This window comes from Schistocerca americana, chromosome 11 (assembly GCF_021461395.2).
Source record: "Schistocerca americana isolate TAMUIC-IGC-003095 chromosome 11, iqSchAmer2.1, whole genome shotgun sequence".
In the NCBI taxonomy this organism is placed as follows: Eukaryota; Metazoa; Arthropoda; class Insecta; order Orthoptera; family Acrididae; genus Schistocerca; species Schistocerca americana.
In genome coordinates this window covers 114,566,526-114,583,130 of record NC_060129.1, presented here as the reverse complement: position 1 = coordinate 114,583,130, position 16,605 = coordinate 114,566,526, and positions in this window count along the sequence as shown.

The following is a 16,605-nucleotide window of genomic DNA, read 5'->3' as shown; positions in this document are numbered from 1 at the left end:
TTCTAAGGAACGGCCTTTCGTAACTTAGGTCGCGGCTTCCTACTTATACAGGGTGTTACAAAAAGGTACGGCCAAACTTTCAGGAAAAATTTCTCACACACAAATAAAGAAAAGATGTTATGTGGACATGTGTCCGGAAACACTTACTTTCCATGTCAGAGCTCATTTTATTACTTCTCTACAAAGCACATTAATCATGGAATGGAAACACACAGCAACAGAACATAACAGCGTGAGTTCAACAAACACTTTGTTACAGGATATGTTCAAAATGTCCTCCGTTAGCGAGGATACGTGCATCCACCCTCCGTCGCACGGAATCCCTGATGTGCTGATGCAGCCCTGGAGAATGGCGTATTGTATCACAGCCGTCCACAATACGAGCACGAAGAGTCTCTACATTTGGTACTGGGGTTGCGTAGACGAGAGCTTTCAAATGCCCCCATAAATGAAAGCCGAGAGGTTTCAGGTCAGGAGAGCGTGGAGGCCACGGAATTGGTCCGCCTCTACCAATCCGTCGGTCACCGAATCTGTTGTTGAGAAGCGTACGAACACTTCGACTGAAATGTGCAGGAGCTCCATCGTGCATGAACCACATGTTGTGTCGTACTTGTAAAGGCACATGTTCCAGCAGCACAGGTAGAGTATCCCGTATGAAATCATGATAACGCTCTCCATTGAGCGTAGGTGGAAGAACATGGGGCCCAATCGAGACATTACCGACAATGCCTGCCCAAACGTTCACAGAAAATCTGTGTTGATGACGTGCTTGCAGAATTGCGTGCGGATTCTCGTCAGCTCACACATGTTGATTGTGAAAATTTACAATTTGATCACGTTGGAATGAAGCCTCATCCGTAAAGAGAACATTTGCACTGAAATGAGGATTGACACATTGTCGGATGAACCATTCGCAGAAGTGTACCCGTGGAGGCCAATGAGCTGCCGATAGTGCCTGCACACGCTGTACACGGTACGGAAACAGCTGGTTCTCCCGTAGCACTCTCCATACAGTGACGTGGTCAACGTTACCTTGTACAGCAGCAACTTCTCTGACGCTGACATTAGGGTTATCGTCAACTGCACGAAGAATTGTCTCGTCCATTGCAGGTGTCCTCGTCGTTCTAGGTCTTCCGCAGTCGCGAGTCATAGGCTGGAATGTTCCGTGCTCCCTAAGACGCCGATCAATTGCTTCGAACGTCTTGCTGTCGGGACACCTTCGTTGTGGAAATCTGCCTCGATACAAACGTACCGCGCCACGGCTATTGCCCCGTGCTAATCCGTACATCAAATGGGCATCTGCCAACTCCGCATTTGTAAACATTGCACTGACTACAAAACCACGTTCGTGATGAACACTAACCTGTTGATGCTACGTACTGATGTGCTCGATGCTAGTACTGTAGAGCAATGAGTCGCATGTCAACACAAGCACCGAAGTCAACATTACCTTCCTGCAGTTGGGCCAACTGGCGGTGAATCGAGGAAGTACAGTACATACTGACGAAACCAAGATGAGCTCTAACATGGAAATTAAGCGTTTCCGGACACATGTCCACATAACATATTTTCTTTATTTTTGTGTGAGGAATGTTTCCTGAAAGTCTGGCCGTACCTTTTTGTAACAGCCTGTAGTTCCCGGCAACGGGAAACGGTCGGTCTCGTTCGCGCAACGGCACGTCGGTCGGTCTCGTTCCCGCCTATCTCGTTCTCGTTCTCGTTCTCGTTCTCGTTCTCGTTCTCGTTCTCGGTCTCGCTCGGCCGGACTCGTCCTTCTTCGGGTGGCCACTCGTCGCAGTTCCACTTCAGACTGCTCATAGTTAGCTCAGTATCGAGTTGTTGTTTGTTTCGTTCGCTTCTCACTCCCATTCTAGAACTGTTTCAAACCGTTTTCGAACTCTGATCTTTTCGTATTCTTTTCAGTGTCCACGACCGGTAAATAAAATGTATTTCATAATTACGTCAGTTACATAAAAATTACGTGGTATGTAATACATACATCTTTTCAGGTAACAAAACGGCGTATCAGCTTACTTCACTATTTCGACAAACAGCATAAGAAATGTGATTCTTGAGTTTCTCCCGGCGTATTTGATAATCAAAATATCCACGGGTATGCTGCCGGTCTACAGTGTCCAACGGGCACAATATTTCGGCGATCAAACATGTCGCCATCATCAGGTGAACTGACGGACTGAGCTCCTGTGAACGTGCCGGCACGGAGATCCGTACGCTATGGCTGCTCAGACGTCGAGATACTGGGACAGCGTTGTTAGAGAGGCCATCGAAATTCGCACCAATGACGACCTCATAAACCGTGACTGTGGCTATAATCTTAGCAAGGCTTGGGAACCAGCGATCGGGTTAATCAAGAGTACATCGAGCAGACGTATAGTTGTGACGACCACGGCGGACAGAGCCATCACACCGACGTCATCTCAGACGCCGTCGCAATCTGTTCCACCGCGCGACCGTGGCGCTGGGCGCGGACGGCGGAGGGAGCGCGCCGCGGGCGGAGGGTATTTAAATCGGCCGCCGCCGCGACCGAACCCAGTTCCCTCTGAGCAGCCATAGCGTACGGATCTCCGTGCCGGCACGTTCACAGGAGCTCAGTCCGTCAGTTCACCTGATGATGGCGACATGTTTGATCGCCGAAATATTGTGCCCATTGGACACTGTAGACCGGCAGCATACCCGTGGATATTTTGAGCATAAGAAATACTTGTAAAAAGGCAAGATTTTTGTTATTACGCATGCAAGGGACGTCGGCACGGCACACACGAGTGGCTATCTTCCGTCTGTTTTTGGTCCAAGGTAAAAGAGCATGTTCATTAATATGGAAGGGAGACCGACTTACAAGCGAATGAAGCCGACACTTCGTAATCGAGTGTATGGTGTCACATTTTGTAAAGAAGAGAATACAATAACTGCTACAGTATTATTTCAGCGGTACAGGGTGGCGCACGAAGAATCGGCCCCGAGTACTAGACTGCTCACTGTCGCCCACCAGTCGTCATCTATTGTTTCGAAGTTGTTGTCTGCATTAGCTTATTCGTTATTTTTTCACAGGCTAATTATTACATGTTTATCTATTCTGCTCGTAGCGGTCAACGAATCGCGCGTAATTCGCGAGCAGGCCGTACTCGGGACCGGGTTTATAATATTTCACTGCAATCAGCCACATAACGCTACAGTTGGTTAAACGAGATGTTTTGCAGAATCACGAAAATTACAAGTGAGTGAGAATTCTGCTCTGAATAGAGACTCAGTACTCCAGGCGGGAGGCAAGTGCCCCCTCTCGGCGCCTTCCATCTTCAGTCACCTATGCTACTAATTTTCAGATTTTCGTAAGAACCATATACCAAGCACAATGAACGGCGAACGAATAAAAATGAACGGTTCCCAAAAAACAGCCATCACCAACGAGTTTGACCATCTGTAGTGTGCTGACCACATGCGGCTCATATCCGCATCCAGTGACGGCTGCGGGCTGAGGATGACACGGCGGCCGGTCGGTCCCGTTGGGCCTTCATGGCCTTTTCGGGCGGAATTTAGTTTTTATTTACCTTGACACGGAGCAGATGCCTGGATTATAGGCAACACACACAAGGCATACGTACGCTGCCAAGTACCTATACCATTCCAGACCTCAGACGCATAACGGATAAAGAAGGCATGTAGCGTCTCGAGGAAGCGAGGGCCGCTTAAGGCGTCACTTTGTCTTTGTTCTCCCCTGTTCGACAGCTGAGACACGCGCCATGGCTTTTACGGCGGAAGGAGTGGTACTCAAACGTGTTTCCTGAAGAGGGCCTCTCCTGCCAGGAAAGTGAAAACGGTTTCACTCCGGCAGTAAAGGCGGACTCACACGCGGCTAGGAAATCGGCGTGCGCCGGGAAGGAGAGCAGGGGAAAGAAAACCTGTAGCCGCCGCTTCTGGAAGATGGCCCTAATTGGCGAGGTTTCTCGGAAACGATAGCACTCAAACAGCTGCCAGTTTTGCTTCGTTAGCCGAACACGCGAAGGTGTGCGACGCACCACAGGTGTACCGATAGTCAGGGGGAATAAAAATCAAAAAAGTTTCTAAATTTCACTAAAATATTGCCTGGGATTAGGCTGGTAATTTCTCAAACTGACGCACAATAAAAGACTGGGGTGCCGCAAGGTTCGGTCTTGGGTCCTCTGCTGTTCTTAATATACCGGGTGATCAAAAAGTCAATATAAATTTGAAAACTGAATAAATCACGGAATAATGTACAAATCTACATCTACATTTACATCCATACTCCGCAAGCCACCTGACGGTGTGTGGCGGAGGATACCCTGAGTACCTCTATCGGTTCTCCCTTCCATTCCAGCCTCGTATTGTTCATGGAAAGATGGATTGTCGGTGGGCTCTAAACTCTCTGACTTTATCCTCATGGTCTCTTCGCGAGATATACGTAGGAGGGAGCAATATACTGCTTGACTCTTCGGTGAAGGTATGTTCTCGAAACTTTGACAAAAGCCCGTACCGAGCTACTGAGTGTCTCTCCTGCAGAGTCTTCCACTGGAGTTTATCTATCAGTATATGCTATCACATGCTTGGAATGACATGGGGTTTTATTAGAACCAAAAAATACAAACGTTCAAAAAATGTCAGACAGATGGCGCTTCATCTGATCAGAATAGCAATAATTAGCATAACAAAGTAAGACAGAACAAAGCAAAGATGATGTTGTTTACAGGAAATGCTCAATATGTCCACCATCATTCCTCAACAATAGCTGTAGTCGATGAATAGTGTTGTGAACAGCACTGTAAAGCATGTCCGGAGTTATGGTGAGGCATTGGCGTCGGATGTTGTCTTTCAGCCTCCCTAGAGATGTCGATCGATCACGATACACTTGCGACTTCAGGTAACCCCAAAGCCAATAATCGCACGGACTGAGGTCTGGGGACCTGGGAGGCCAAGCATGACGAAAGTGGCGGCTGAGCACACGATCATCACCAAACGACGCGCGCAAGAGATCTTTCACGCGTCTAGCAATACTTTGTTTTATTTTGGTTCTAATAAAACCCCATGTCATTCCAAGCACGTGTGTCAATTTTTACCTCTCTATCTACATTATTCCGTAGTTTATTAAGTTTTCTAATTTATACTGACTTTTTGATCACCCGGTATATTAATGACTTGCCATTCTATATTCACGAAGATGCAAAGCTGGTACTTTTTGCCGGTGATACAAGTGTGGCTGTCACACCCAACAGACAAGAACTAACTGGTGACATTGTAAACGATGTTTTTCAGAAAATCGTTAAGTGGTTCTCTGTAAATGGGCTCCCACTAAACTTTGACGAAACGCAGTGTATACAGATCCACACAGTAAATGAAATGACATCATTAATAAATATAGACTTCGATCAGAGATCGGTAGCTAAGGTAGAACATTCAAAATTTCTAGGTGTATGCATTGACGAGGGGTTGAACTGGAAAAAACACACTGAGGATCTGCTGAAACGTTTGAGTTCAGCTTCTTATGCTATTAGGGTCATTGCAAATTTTGGCGATATACATCTCTGTAAATTAGCTTACCACGCCTATATTCATTCTCTGCTTTCGTATGGTATCATATTCTGGGGTAACTCATCATTGAGTAAAAGTGTGTTCATTGCACAAAAGCGTGTAATCAGAATAGTTGCTGGAGCTCATCCAAGATCATCCTGCAGACACTTATTTAAAGAGCTAGAGATCTTCACTGTAGCCTCACAATATATATATATATATATATATATATATATATATATATATATATATATATATATATATATATCCTTATGAAGTTTGTTATTCACAATCCGAACGAATTCAAAAGTAATAGCAGTGTACATGGCTGCAACACTAGGAGAAAGGATGATCTTCACTACTCAAGGTTAAATCTAACTTTGGCTCAGAAGGGGGTACATTATGCTGCCACGAAAGTCTTTGCTCACTTACCTAATAGCATCAAAGGTCTGAAAGCCATACAGCATTTAAAAGGAAATTAAAAGAATTTCTTAATGGCAGCTCCTTCTACTCATTAGATGAATTTTTTGAATATAGTAATTGGGTAATTTCCCCAACCCCCACAAAAAAATTAAAAATATTAAATGTCATGTAATATTTTGTGTAATATAATATCTTGTATAGACACCTTTTATTAACCTGACACATTCCACATCATTACGAAGTGTCGTATTCATGATCTATGGAACAAGTACTAATCTAATCTAAATTATTTTTCACATACCAATGTCTGCGGTCCCTTGGCGGTGTAAAACATTTGCGGTTCTAAGTCAATGCAGTCAAAAAATGCGGCCATTTTTTCCAAAGCTGTTTCACAGAGGAAGATTGCACTGTAGTTCCTTCTCTAGATAGTCGCTCAGATGACAAAATGGTAGATATCGAAATAGATGACAAGAGGGATAGAAAAAAAGTTGCAATCGCTCAAGAGAGGAAAGGCCGCTGAACCTGATGGGATACCAGTTCGATTTTACACAGAGTACGCGGAGGAATATGCCCCCCTTCTTGCAGCGGTGTACCGTAGGTCTCTAGAAGAGCGTAGCGTTCCAAAGGATTGGAAAAGGGCACAGGTCATCCCCGTTTTCAAGAAGGGACGTCGAACAGATGTGCAGAACTATAGACCTATATCTCTAACGTCTATCAGTTGTAGAATTTTGGAACACGTATTATGTTCGAGTGTAATGACTTTTCTGGAGACTAGAAATCTACTCTGTTGGAATCAGCATGGGTTTCGAAAAAGACGATCGTGTGAAACCCAGCTCGCGCTATTCGTCCACGAGACTCAGAGGGCCACAGACACGGGTTCCCAGGTAGATGCCGTGTTTCTTGACTTCCGCAAGGCGTTCGATACAGTTCCCCACAGTCGTTTAATGAACAAACTAAGAGCATGTGGACTATTAGACCAATTGTGTGATTGTATTGAAGAGTTCCTAGATAACAGAACGCAGCATGTCATTCTCAATGGAGAGGAGTCTTCCGAAGTAAGAGTGATTTCAGGTGTGCCGCAGGGTAGTGTCGTAGGACCGTTGCTATTCACAATATACATAAATGACCTTGTGGATGACATCGGAAGTTCACTGAGGCTTTTTGCAGATGTTGCTGTGGTGTATCGAGAGGTTGTAACAGTGAAAAATTGTACTGAAATGCAGAAGGATCTGCAGCGAATTGACGCATGGTGCAGGGAATGGCAATTGAATCTCAATGTAGACAAATGTAATGTGCTGCGAATTCATACAAAGAAAGATCCTTTATCATTTAGCTACAATACAGCAGGTCAGCAAATGGAAGCAGTTAATTCCCTAAATTATCTGAGAGTAGGCTTTAGGAGTGATTTAGAATGGAATGACCATATTAAATTAATCGTCGGTAAAGCAGATGCCAGACTGAGATTCATTGGAAGAATCCTAAGGAAATGCAATCCGAAAACAAAGGAAGTAGGTTACAGTACGCTTGTTCGCCCCCTGTTCGAATACTGATCGCCGGTGTGGGATCCGTACCAGATAGGGTTGATAGAAGAGAGAGAGAAGATCCAACGGAGAGCAGCGCGCCTCGTTACAGGATCATTTAGTAATCGCGAAAGCGTTACGGAGATAATAGATAAACTCCAGTGGAAGACTCTGCAGGAGAGACGCTCAGTAGCTCGGTACGGGCTTTTGTTGTAGTCCCGAATACATACCTTCACCGAGGAGTCAAGCAGTATATTGCTCCCTCCTACGTATATCTCGCGAAGAGACCATGAGGATAAAATCAGAGAGATTAGAGCCTACACGGAGGCATACCGACAATCTTTCTTTCCACGAACGATACGAGACTGGAATGGAAGGGAGAACCGGTAGAGGTACTCAGAGTACCCTCTGCCACACACCGTCGGGTGGTTTGCGGAGTATGGATGTAGATGCAGATATTTTGATAATCGCAAAGTCACCCATCGCAACCTACAGGATATCTCTTGTTGTCCTAGAATAATGAAATCTGCCAAGAACCAAGGTATCACCGTTCAAGTAAAGGGAAAAAATCTGAAAATTGTTAAACTGCAATTATATCGCATAATTTTGTTATCCGTTTGAATGTCCGTCTGTTAAGACCTCTTAAGAGCAGCAAATTCAAATTCATCTCACGTTCTAAAGTTTATGGTTCCTTTACGGTGTCAGAAATTTAAGCTTTTTTGTCAGTGCAGTCAAAAGATACGGCCATTTACGTCAAATATTTTGATACTGGCAAACTCAGCCATCTCAACGTATAGGACACGTCCTGTTGTCCTAGAATCATGAAATCTGATAAGAAAGAAGGTTTACAGTACAAGTAAAGGCAAAAAGTCTGAAAATATTGGTAAATTGTAGTTCTATCACATAAAATATGCCTTTTGTCACTAGAACTTACGGGAGTTCATTATTCGCCAAAAGCATCATGGGAAAATATTACTGCGTGAGAACTTAAAATATAAGTCGTAGCCGGCCGGAGTGGCCGAGCGGTTCTAGGCGTTACAGTCTGGAACCGCCCGACCGCTTCGGTCACAGGTTCGAAACCTGCCTCGGGCGTGGATGTGTGTGATGTCCTTAGGATAGTTAGGTTTAAGTAGTTCTAAGTTCTAGGGGACTGATGACCTCAGAAGTTAAGTCCCATAGTGCTCAGAGCCATTTGAACCATATAAGTCGTAGCCTTGTTTTAGCAAGTAAATAAATAATATTTTATTAAATCTTATGCGTATACCTATATTAAGTGAAGTCGCCTACTCGCTTGTTTTTGTATGCCCGGATTAATCTCGAAAACTACTGTAGAGTTTCTGATACAGTATTGGAATTTTCGGGTCCGATGATTTAGACGTTTCCTCGAGGGCAATAAAAGAAAAACAAACGTTACGCAAAAACTAATTACGTTGACAATTCGATTCAAATTTGACTCTTACAGTCACAGTCAGAAGACCTGATGATTACGGTGATGTAATTTGTTTACATTACGCTATTCACGAAATTTGTAAGTGCCGGTGGAGTAATAAGACCAATCAATGAAGATCGAAAAGGTCGAATATGGGAAATAATTCGTGCAGTCGCCAATTTTTTATGCCGTGGTAGGGGGGAGTGCCATAAACAACATACTGGAAATTCTGACCGAAAAACTACGGCCTGTAGCGAAAACTTACTCCATCACAAAATTTATCTACATTACATTTCCTGCTGTTCATTTTCTCTGTAGGGCTAATAGTTTACACGTAGCGAGGCAGAGAATACGAAAATCTCGCGTGTAGTTTTTGAAGTCTAGCTATAACATTGCGGGTTGCATAAAAGGACATCCTTAGGGGCTGCTGAATGACGCTGTGTACTTGCTGTGAAAAATGGCCACGCTGAGACAGTCGTGAAAGATAATAAATTTGACGTTGCTAGACGGGATGATTTATTCATCATTTTGATTCGCAGCTCCTTGTATTGGCCGTGTCTGCAGTTAAAATTGTTGGATGTGAGGTCCGCCAGTTATGCAAAACATTCTTTTTCTCAGTGCCCAAACATGCTCATCAGTGAGTTTTCGTTTTTATTCATTCTGCAATGGGAACGTTTTTGTTAAATGGTTATAATAATAAAACAAATAGCAGTAGAAAATGGTTATACTACCCATGTGATAGACAAGTTAAATCAAAAAATATGCACACAGTACAAAAGTGAACACACCACACACACACACACACACACACACACACACACACACACAACGAAATGGCACATACTCACCTACAATAACAAGATTGTTCACAGAATAGGCAACGTATTAAAGAAACAGGGACTCCAAATAGGATACAGGACGGAGAACACAACACAGAAAAAGATCAAAAACACAAGAAACAGCCATTGATAATATTAACAGAATCTTCCGTCAGTTCTTGGTAGAACAACATTATAATAATAAATGAAAAGCATCAGTTTGCTTTTGTTCTACAATATTATTTTTATTGCTAACCGGTTTTCGGCTTACAAGGCCATCTTCAGGCATTTACTGAGTAAAGCCGAAAACCGGTTAGCAATAAAAATAATATTGTAGAACAAAAGCAAACTGGTGCTTTTCATTTATTATTAGCCATTGATAAATTTAACAGATCAGTAATACATGAACTCCCATGCAACACTTGCCAGTCAGTGTACATACAGGGTGTTTCAAAAATGACCGGTATATTTGAAACGGCAATAAAAACTAAACGAACAGCGATAGAAATACACCGTTTGTTGCAATATGCTTGGGACAACAGTACATTTTCAGGCAGACAAACTTTCGAAATTACAGTAGTTACAATTTTCAACAACAGATGGCGCTGCAAGTGATGTGAAAGATATAGAAGACAACGCAGTCTGTGGGTGCGCCATTCTGTACGTCGTCTTTCTGCTGTAAGCGTGTGCTGTCCACAACGTGCAAGTGTGCTGTAGGCAACATGGTTTATTCCTTAGAACACAGGATTTTTCTGGTGTTGGAATTCCACCGCCTAGAACACAGTGTTGTTGCAACAAGACGAAGTTTTCAACGGAGGTTTAATGTAACCAAAGGACCGAAAAGCGATACAATAAAGGATCTGTTTGAAAAATTTCAACGGACTGGGAACGTGACGGATGAACGTGCTGGAAAGGTAGGGCGACCGCGTACGGCAACCACAGAGGGCAACGCGCAGCTAGTGCAGCAGGTGATCCGACAGCGGCCTCGGGTTTCCGTTCGCCGTGTTGCAGCTGCGGTCCAAATGACGCCAACGTCCACGTATCGTCTCGTGCGCCAGAGTTTACACCTCTATCCGTACAAAATTCAAACGCGGCAACCCCTCGGCGCCGCTACCATTGCTGCACGAGAGACATTCGCTAACGATATAGTGCACAGGATTGATGACGGCGATATGCATGTGGGCAGCATTTGTTTTACTGACGAAGCTTATTTTTACCTGGACGGCTACGTCAATAAACAGAACTGGCGCATATGGGGAACCGAAAAGCCCCATGTTGCAGTCCCATCGTCCCTGCATCCTCAAAAAGTACTGGTCTGGGCCGCCATTTCTTCCAAAGGAATCATTGGCCCATTTTTCAGATCCGAAACGATTACTGCATCACGCTATCTGGACATTCTGGTGAATTTGTGGCGGTACAAACTGCCTCAGACGACACTGCGAACACCTCGTGGTTTATGCAAGATGGTGCCCGGCCACATCGCACGGCCGACGTCTAAAATTTCCTGAGTGAATATTTCGATGATCGTGTGATTGCTTTGGGCTATCCGAAACATACAGGAGGCGGCGTGGATTGGCCTCCCTATTCGCCAGACATGAACCCCTGTGACTTCTTTCTGTGGGGACACTTGAAAGACCAGGTGTACCGCCAGAATCCAGAAACAATTGAACAGCTGAAGCAGTACATCTCATATGCATGTGAAGCCATTCCGCCAGACACGTTGTCAAAGGTTTCGGGTAATTTCATTCAGAGACTACGCCATATTATTGCTACGCATGGTGGAGTTTCCCAGACCGCAGCGCCATCTGTTGTTGAAAATTGTAACTACTGTAATTTCGAAAGTTTGTCTGCCTGAAAATGTACTGTTGTCCCAAGCATATTGCAACAAACGGTGTATTTCTATCGCTGCTCGTTTAGTTTTTATTGCCGTTGCAAATATACCGGTCATTTTTGAAACACCCTGTAGGACAAACATGCAGAAACTTCAAAACAAGATCTCAAAGCTTTAAAAAGCAACAACTCTCACAGCACACTTGCTGACCACCTTATAGCCAACAATCACCACTCAACCACAATAGAAATGGACTTAAGACTACTAAAAGCCAGCCACAGCCTATACAGCAAAGTGAGCATCGAGGAAAACTTCAATGTACAGAAGGCAATAGCAGAAGGAAAGGAAAACAGGGCTTAAACGAATGCGCTACACTCTGGAAGGGCACACTATTTAACACATTAAAGGCACATTACAAATGAAAAACAGCACAAACAGGTACTCTACACACATTCACACGCGCGCGCACGCACACACACACTCGAAAAATAGATACACTAAAATCTGCAAAGACGCACCATTTACACTGTAACGTCCCCTTGGAAAAATTAATGAACTACTGTGCTGATAAGCATCTTATGTTATTTGATTTTCAAACAGCTGAGCAGAAATGAACGTACTCAGACATTCACTCAAGTGACGCACAATATTTTTAGCGCAACGCAATCTGACTTTCAATAATCCCTACAAAAGAATAGCCCTGACTTACAGTATCCTATACCTTTCATGGATCACTTACCTCACAAAAATCTTGGTTACTCGAACTACTGCAATACAGCGACCGCCACTACTGCCAGCTAAATAAAAGATTCAAACTACTGAAGGCACTAACAAGGGAACCTCCCCATCGCACCCCCCTCAGATTTAGTTATAAGTTGGCACAGTTGATAGACCTTGAAAAACTGAACACAGATCGGTCGAGAAAACAGGAAGAAGTTGTGTGGAACTATGAAAAAATAAGCAATATACAAACTGAGTAGTCCATGCGCAAGATATGCTATATCAAGGACTGTGTGAACTTAGGAGCGCCGTGGTCTCGTGGTTGGCGTGACCAGCTGCGGATCGAGAAGTCCTTGGTTCAAGTCTTCCCGCGAGTAAAAAGTTTAACTTTCTATTTTCAGTTTATGTGACAAACTCTTATGTTTTCATCACTTTTTTGGGAGTGATTATCACATCCACAAGAAAACCTAAATCGGGCAAGGTAGAAGAATCTTTTTACCCATTCGCCAAGTGTACAAGTTAGTTGGGTCAACAACATATTCCTGTCATGTGACGCACATGCTGTCACCAGTGTCTTATAGAATATATCAGACGTGTTTTCCTGTGGAGGAATCGGTTGACCTATGACCTTGCGGTCAAATGTTTTCGGTTCCCATTGGAGAGGCACGTCCTTTCGTCAACTAATCGCACGGTTTTGCGGTGCGGTCGCAAAACACAGCCACTAAACTAATTACAGTGAACGGAGACGTCAATGAACGAACGGACAGATCACAACTTTGCAAAAATGAAGGAAGTAAAATTTTCACTAGAGGGAAGACTTGAACTAAAGACCGCTCGCTCCGCAGCTGCACACTCTAACCACGGGACCACGGCGCTCCTGACCTCACATTCTCGTTAATATTGCATATCTTGTGCATGGACTACTCAGTTTGTATAGTTTGCTTATTTTTTCATAGTTCCACACAACTTCTTCCTGTTTTCTCGATTGATCTGTGTTCAGTTTTTCAAGGCCTATCCACTGTGCCAACTTATAACTAAATCTGAGGGGGGTGCGATGGAGAGGTTCCCTTGTAAGTACTAATAGGCATAGTTAGCAAATGAAAGATTTTGATAGAGAACAAACAATGTATTTACTTTAATAATGTTCCAAAGTCATCATATACATATCAGTTCATGACATCCAGTATTACAAATTTACTCTTTCTGATGGACACACGTCCAGATCGTCCGCTCTCAAAATTCCGCCATCTCTCTCCCCACATCCACCACTGCTGGCGGCTCACCTCCAACTGCGCAACGCTACGCGCTGTTCACATCCAACTGCCCAACACTACAATGGCAGACAACAATACAAACCAGCCACAGACTGCACACAGCACAGCCAGCGATTTTCATACAGAGCGGTACGAGGCGTTACCAATAAAAAAACCTAAACAGCCTACTTACAACACACAAAAGTAATACCATATAAAAGACAACACACACAGCTAACAAGTACACAGAAAACACACACACACACACACACACACACACAAAGACAAAATGCAAACACAATTCAAATTTGGCCCCGAACTCTGGTGAACAAATGAACACTGACTGGGCTGGATCACATAACAAACCATAATCACACTGTGTTCTGGTGAAGTCAAAAGTGTTTTACTACGTTATTTGTAGAAAATACTTGTTATAGTTACGTGTGCATCATAACACTTCAGCATGACGCGGAGAATGGAAGTGCTTGCCACACTAAAAAGTAAGTAAAAACGAAAATAGGCACGAAGACATTGCGAAAAACTAAATTACAATCTAGAAGATACGGTTAACTCTCACCAAAAAACTTTCTCATCAATATCGTTTCGTTGCAGAGGACAAGCTACCTGTAGTAATTAACACACAAGTCATCCAGAAAATTCAAGGACACCAAATGTAAAGGTATTTAGAAAAAGAAACGATCTGTTGTTTGAACTAAAGATGCACATAATTTTATAATCATTTAACAAAAATGCCGTCATTGCACAATAAATAAAAACGAAAACCCACTGATGATGGCACAGTGGTGCCGAAACATGTTTGGGTTCTGGGAAAAACGATGTTTTGCGTAACTAGCGGACCTCATATCCGGAATGATCTAGTTGTTGAGCCGTGGTAAAATTTGCTGTTTTGAAGAGCGCGCCGCAGCGTGTAGTGTGAAGCAGTCGCCCTCCGTTTCTGGCGGTGGCGCTGCTGTGGCAATCGCAGCTTTGGTGTCTCCCTGTGGTGGGAAAGGGGAGAGGTTGACGGTTCACGTGCATTTAAGGGGCGCTATGAGCTCGCCAGTCGGCCCCACCTCCGGAGAATCCAAGCCAAGGCACGTTCCCGCCTCCGTCTCCTCGAGCTCCTCTCCGGCCGTACGTGGGGTCTGGACCCCTCCACCATCCTCCACACCTATAAGTCCCTCATCCGCCCTATCCTTTGTTATGCCCATCCGGCTTGGATCTCCGCCCCCCCTACCTTTTATAAATCCCTCCAAATCCTTGAACGCCATGCTCTCCGCCTCGCCTATCGCATCCGTCTCCCCTCCCCCACGCGGATCCTGTACGATCTCATCCCCTTTCCCCACCTCCTCTTTTCCTTGAAAGGATACGGATCCTGTACACCTCCCGCAAACTCGATCCTCCTCACCCGCTCGTCTCCCCGATCCTCTCCCACCCCCGCCCGCTGCCGCGCCTGTATTCACACGTCCCACCCGGTCTCCATCTCTCCACCCTCCTTACCCTCTCCCAAGGTGGCTTTCGCCAGCTCCCCCTCCCTGATGATGTCCTCCTCCCCTCCATCCACCCCGCCTATCAACTTTGACCCTGCCCCACCCCCCACTTCCGGTGCCCTTTCCTTTGGGCACCCTCCCTCCCTTCTCTTCCCTTCCCTTCTCTTTCCTTTTCCCACGTCCCCTCCCTCCACCCCTCTTCCCCCGGGTTTCCCCTCCCCCTTCCTCCCTCCCCCCTTTCTCTCCTGCCCGTGGCATCTCTGCTCTCCCACTCCCCTTCCTCCTCCTCCTCTCTTGGCAAGTCCCCGGACTCGCACACGCATAGTGAACATTCGCGCGCCGGAGATCATCGACATCAGTATCTCGTGTGTGTGCTTCGTTTTGTGTTTCGTGCAGTTACAACTCCACTGTTCACATGTGCCATCGCCGTTCTCCGTGTTTTGTGCGCCGTGTCCACAAGAGTTAGTGTTTTTATCGTCCAACGTGAACGGCTTCATGTTTATTGTTTTTTTATATCTCCATTTTTTGCCCGCCGTTTTTTTGTATTGTCTGTATCACCTCTATATCTTGTTATTGTTCCACTTAAGGCTGAAGAGCAGCGTAATGTGCTGCTGCCAGCCCGCCTGTATAGGTGATTAAAATTACAATAAAGGAAAAAAAAAAAAACTCGCCAGTCGGTGAGTCTGGATCAGTCTCTCGTCCCCAGCTTGCTAGTCTGTCTCTCGTCCGCATTTGTTTGGCAGTTAGTGCCTGTCTGTTGTTAGGAGTGCTAATATGCAAAATGAGAGTCTTTCCACTCCGCCAGTAACAGAACTCAGCTAGTGGTCGCCCGGTCGGGCCTGAGTTCCTGCATCTGAGTCTGCGCGTTAGGCCGCCAGTCTGCTCCAGTTTGCTAGGGCAACGGTCATTGGCGGTTGGATCGATCGATAGGTTGGTCGGTCGCGCACTGAGACACGAGATGACTTGTCCGCCTTGAGCGTCGGCGCACGTGAGGTCGCCACGTGAGTCCAGTGGGCCGCGCCGTATAGCGAGGGGTAGTGGCTTCGCGGCCGACACGAGAGCAACAGGAGCCAACCCACGACGTCGGTCTGGCCGGTGCGAGCTGCGACGCCGTGAGAAGGGAGATCGGCGCGCCTTCCTGCGTCCGCTGAAGCGGCTGGCAGCGGACGGTTCGGCAGAGCGATTTGGGGGTGCTGCGCCAGGTCTTCCCCAGACATCGCAGTCTATTAAAAGTTAAGTGATTCGTGATATGTTGTTTCACGTACTTGTTAAATTCTAGTTGTTTCCTTGGTGACGTCACCAGCCGCCTTCTTTTGGGGTCGTCCCAGCATTCTTCTCCGTTTGCCAACCCGCGGGAAGGTGGTTGTTTACAAATTGGGTGGTCCGTTTTTCCCTTGTGGAGTAGGGGCGGGTTAAGGCAACCTGCGGTTCGTGTTGTTCGGTAATCTACCGTACGTTAGTAGATGCCTCTGTCATGTTTGTCGGATTTGGTGTGTTAAAGAATTTATTGCTTGGAGTGTAACGGCCTGATCTTTGGAATCTTTGATATTACTGCCTATGATCTTGAGAGGCGGTATCTG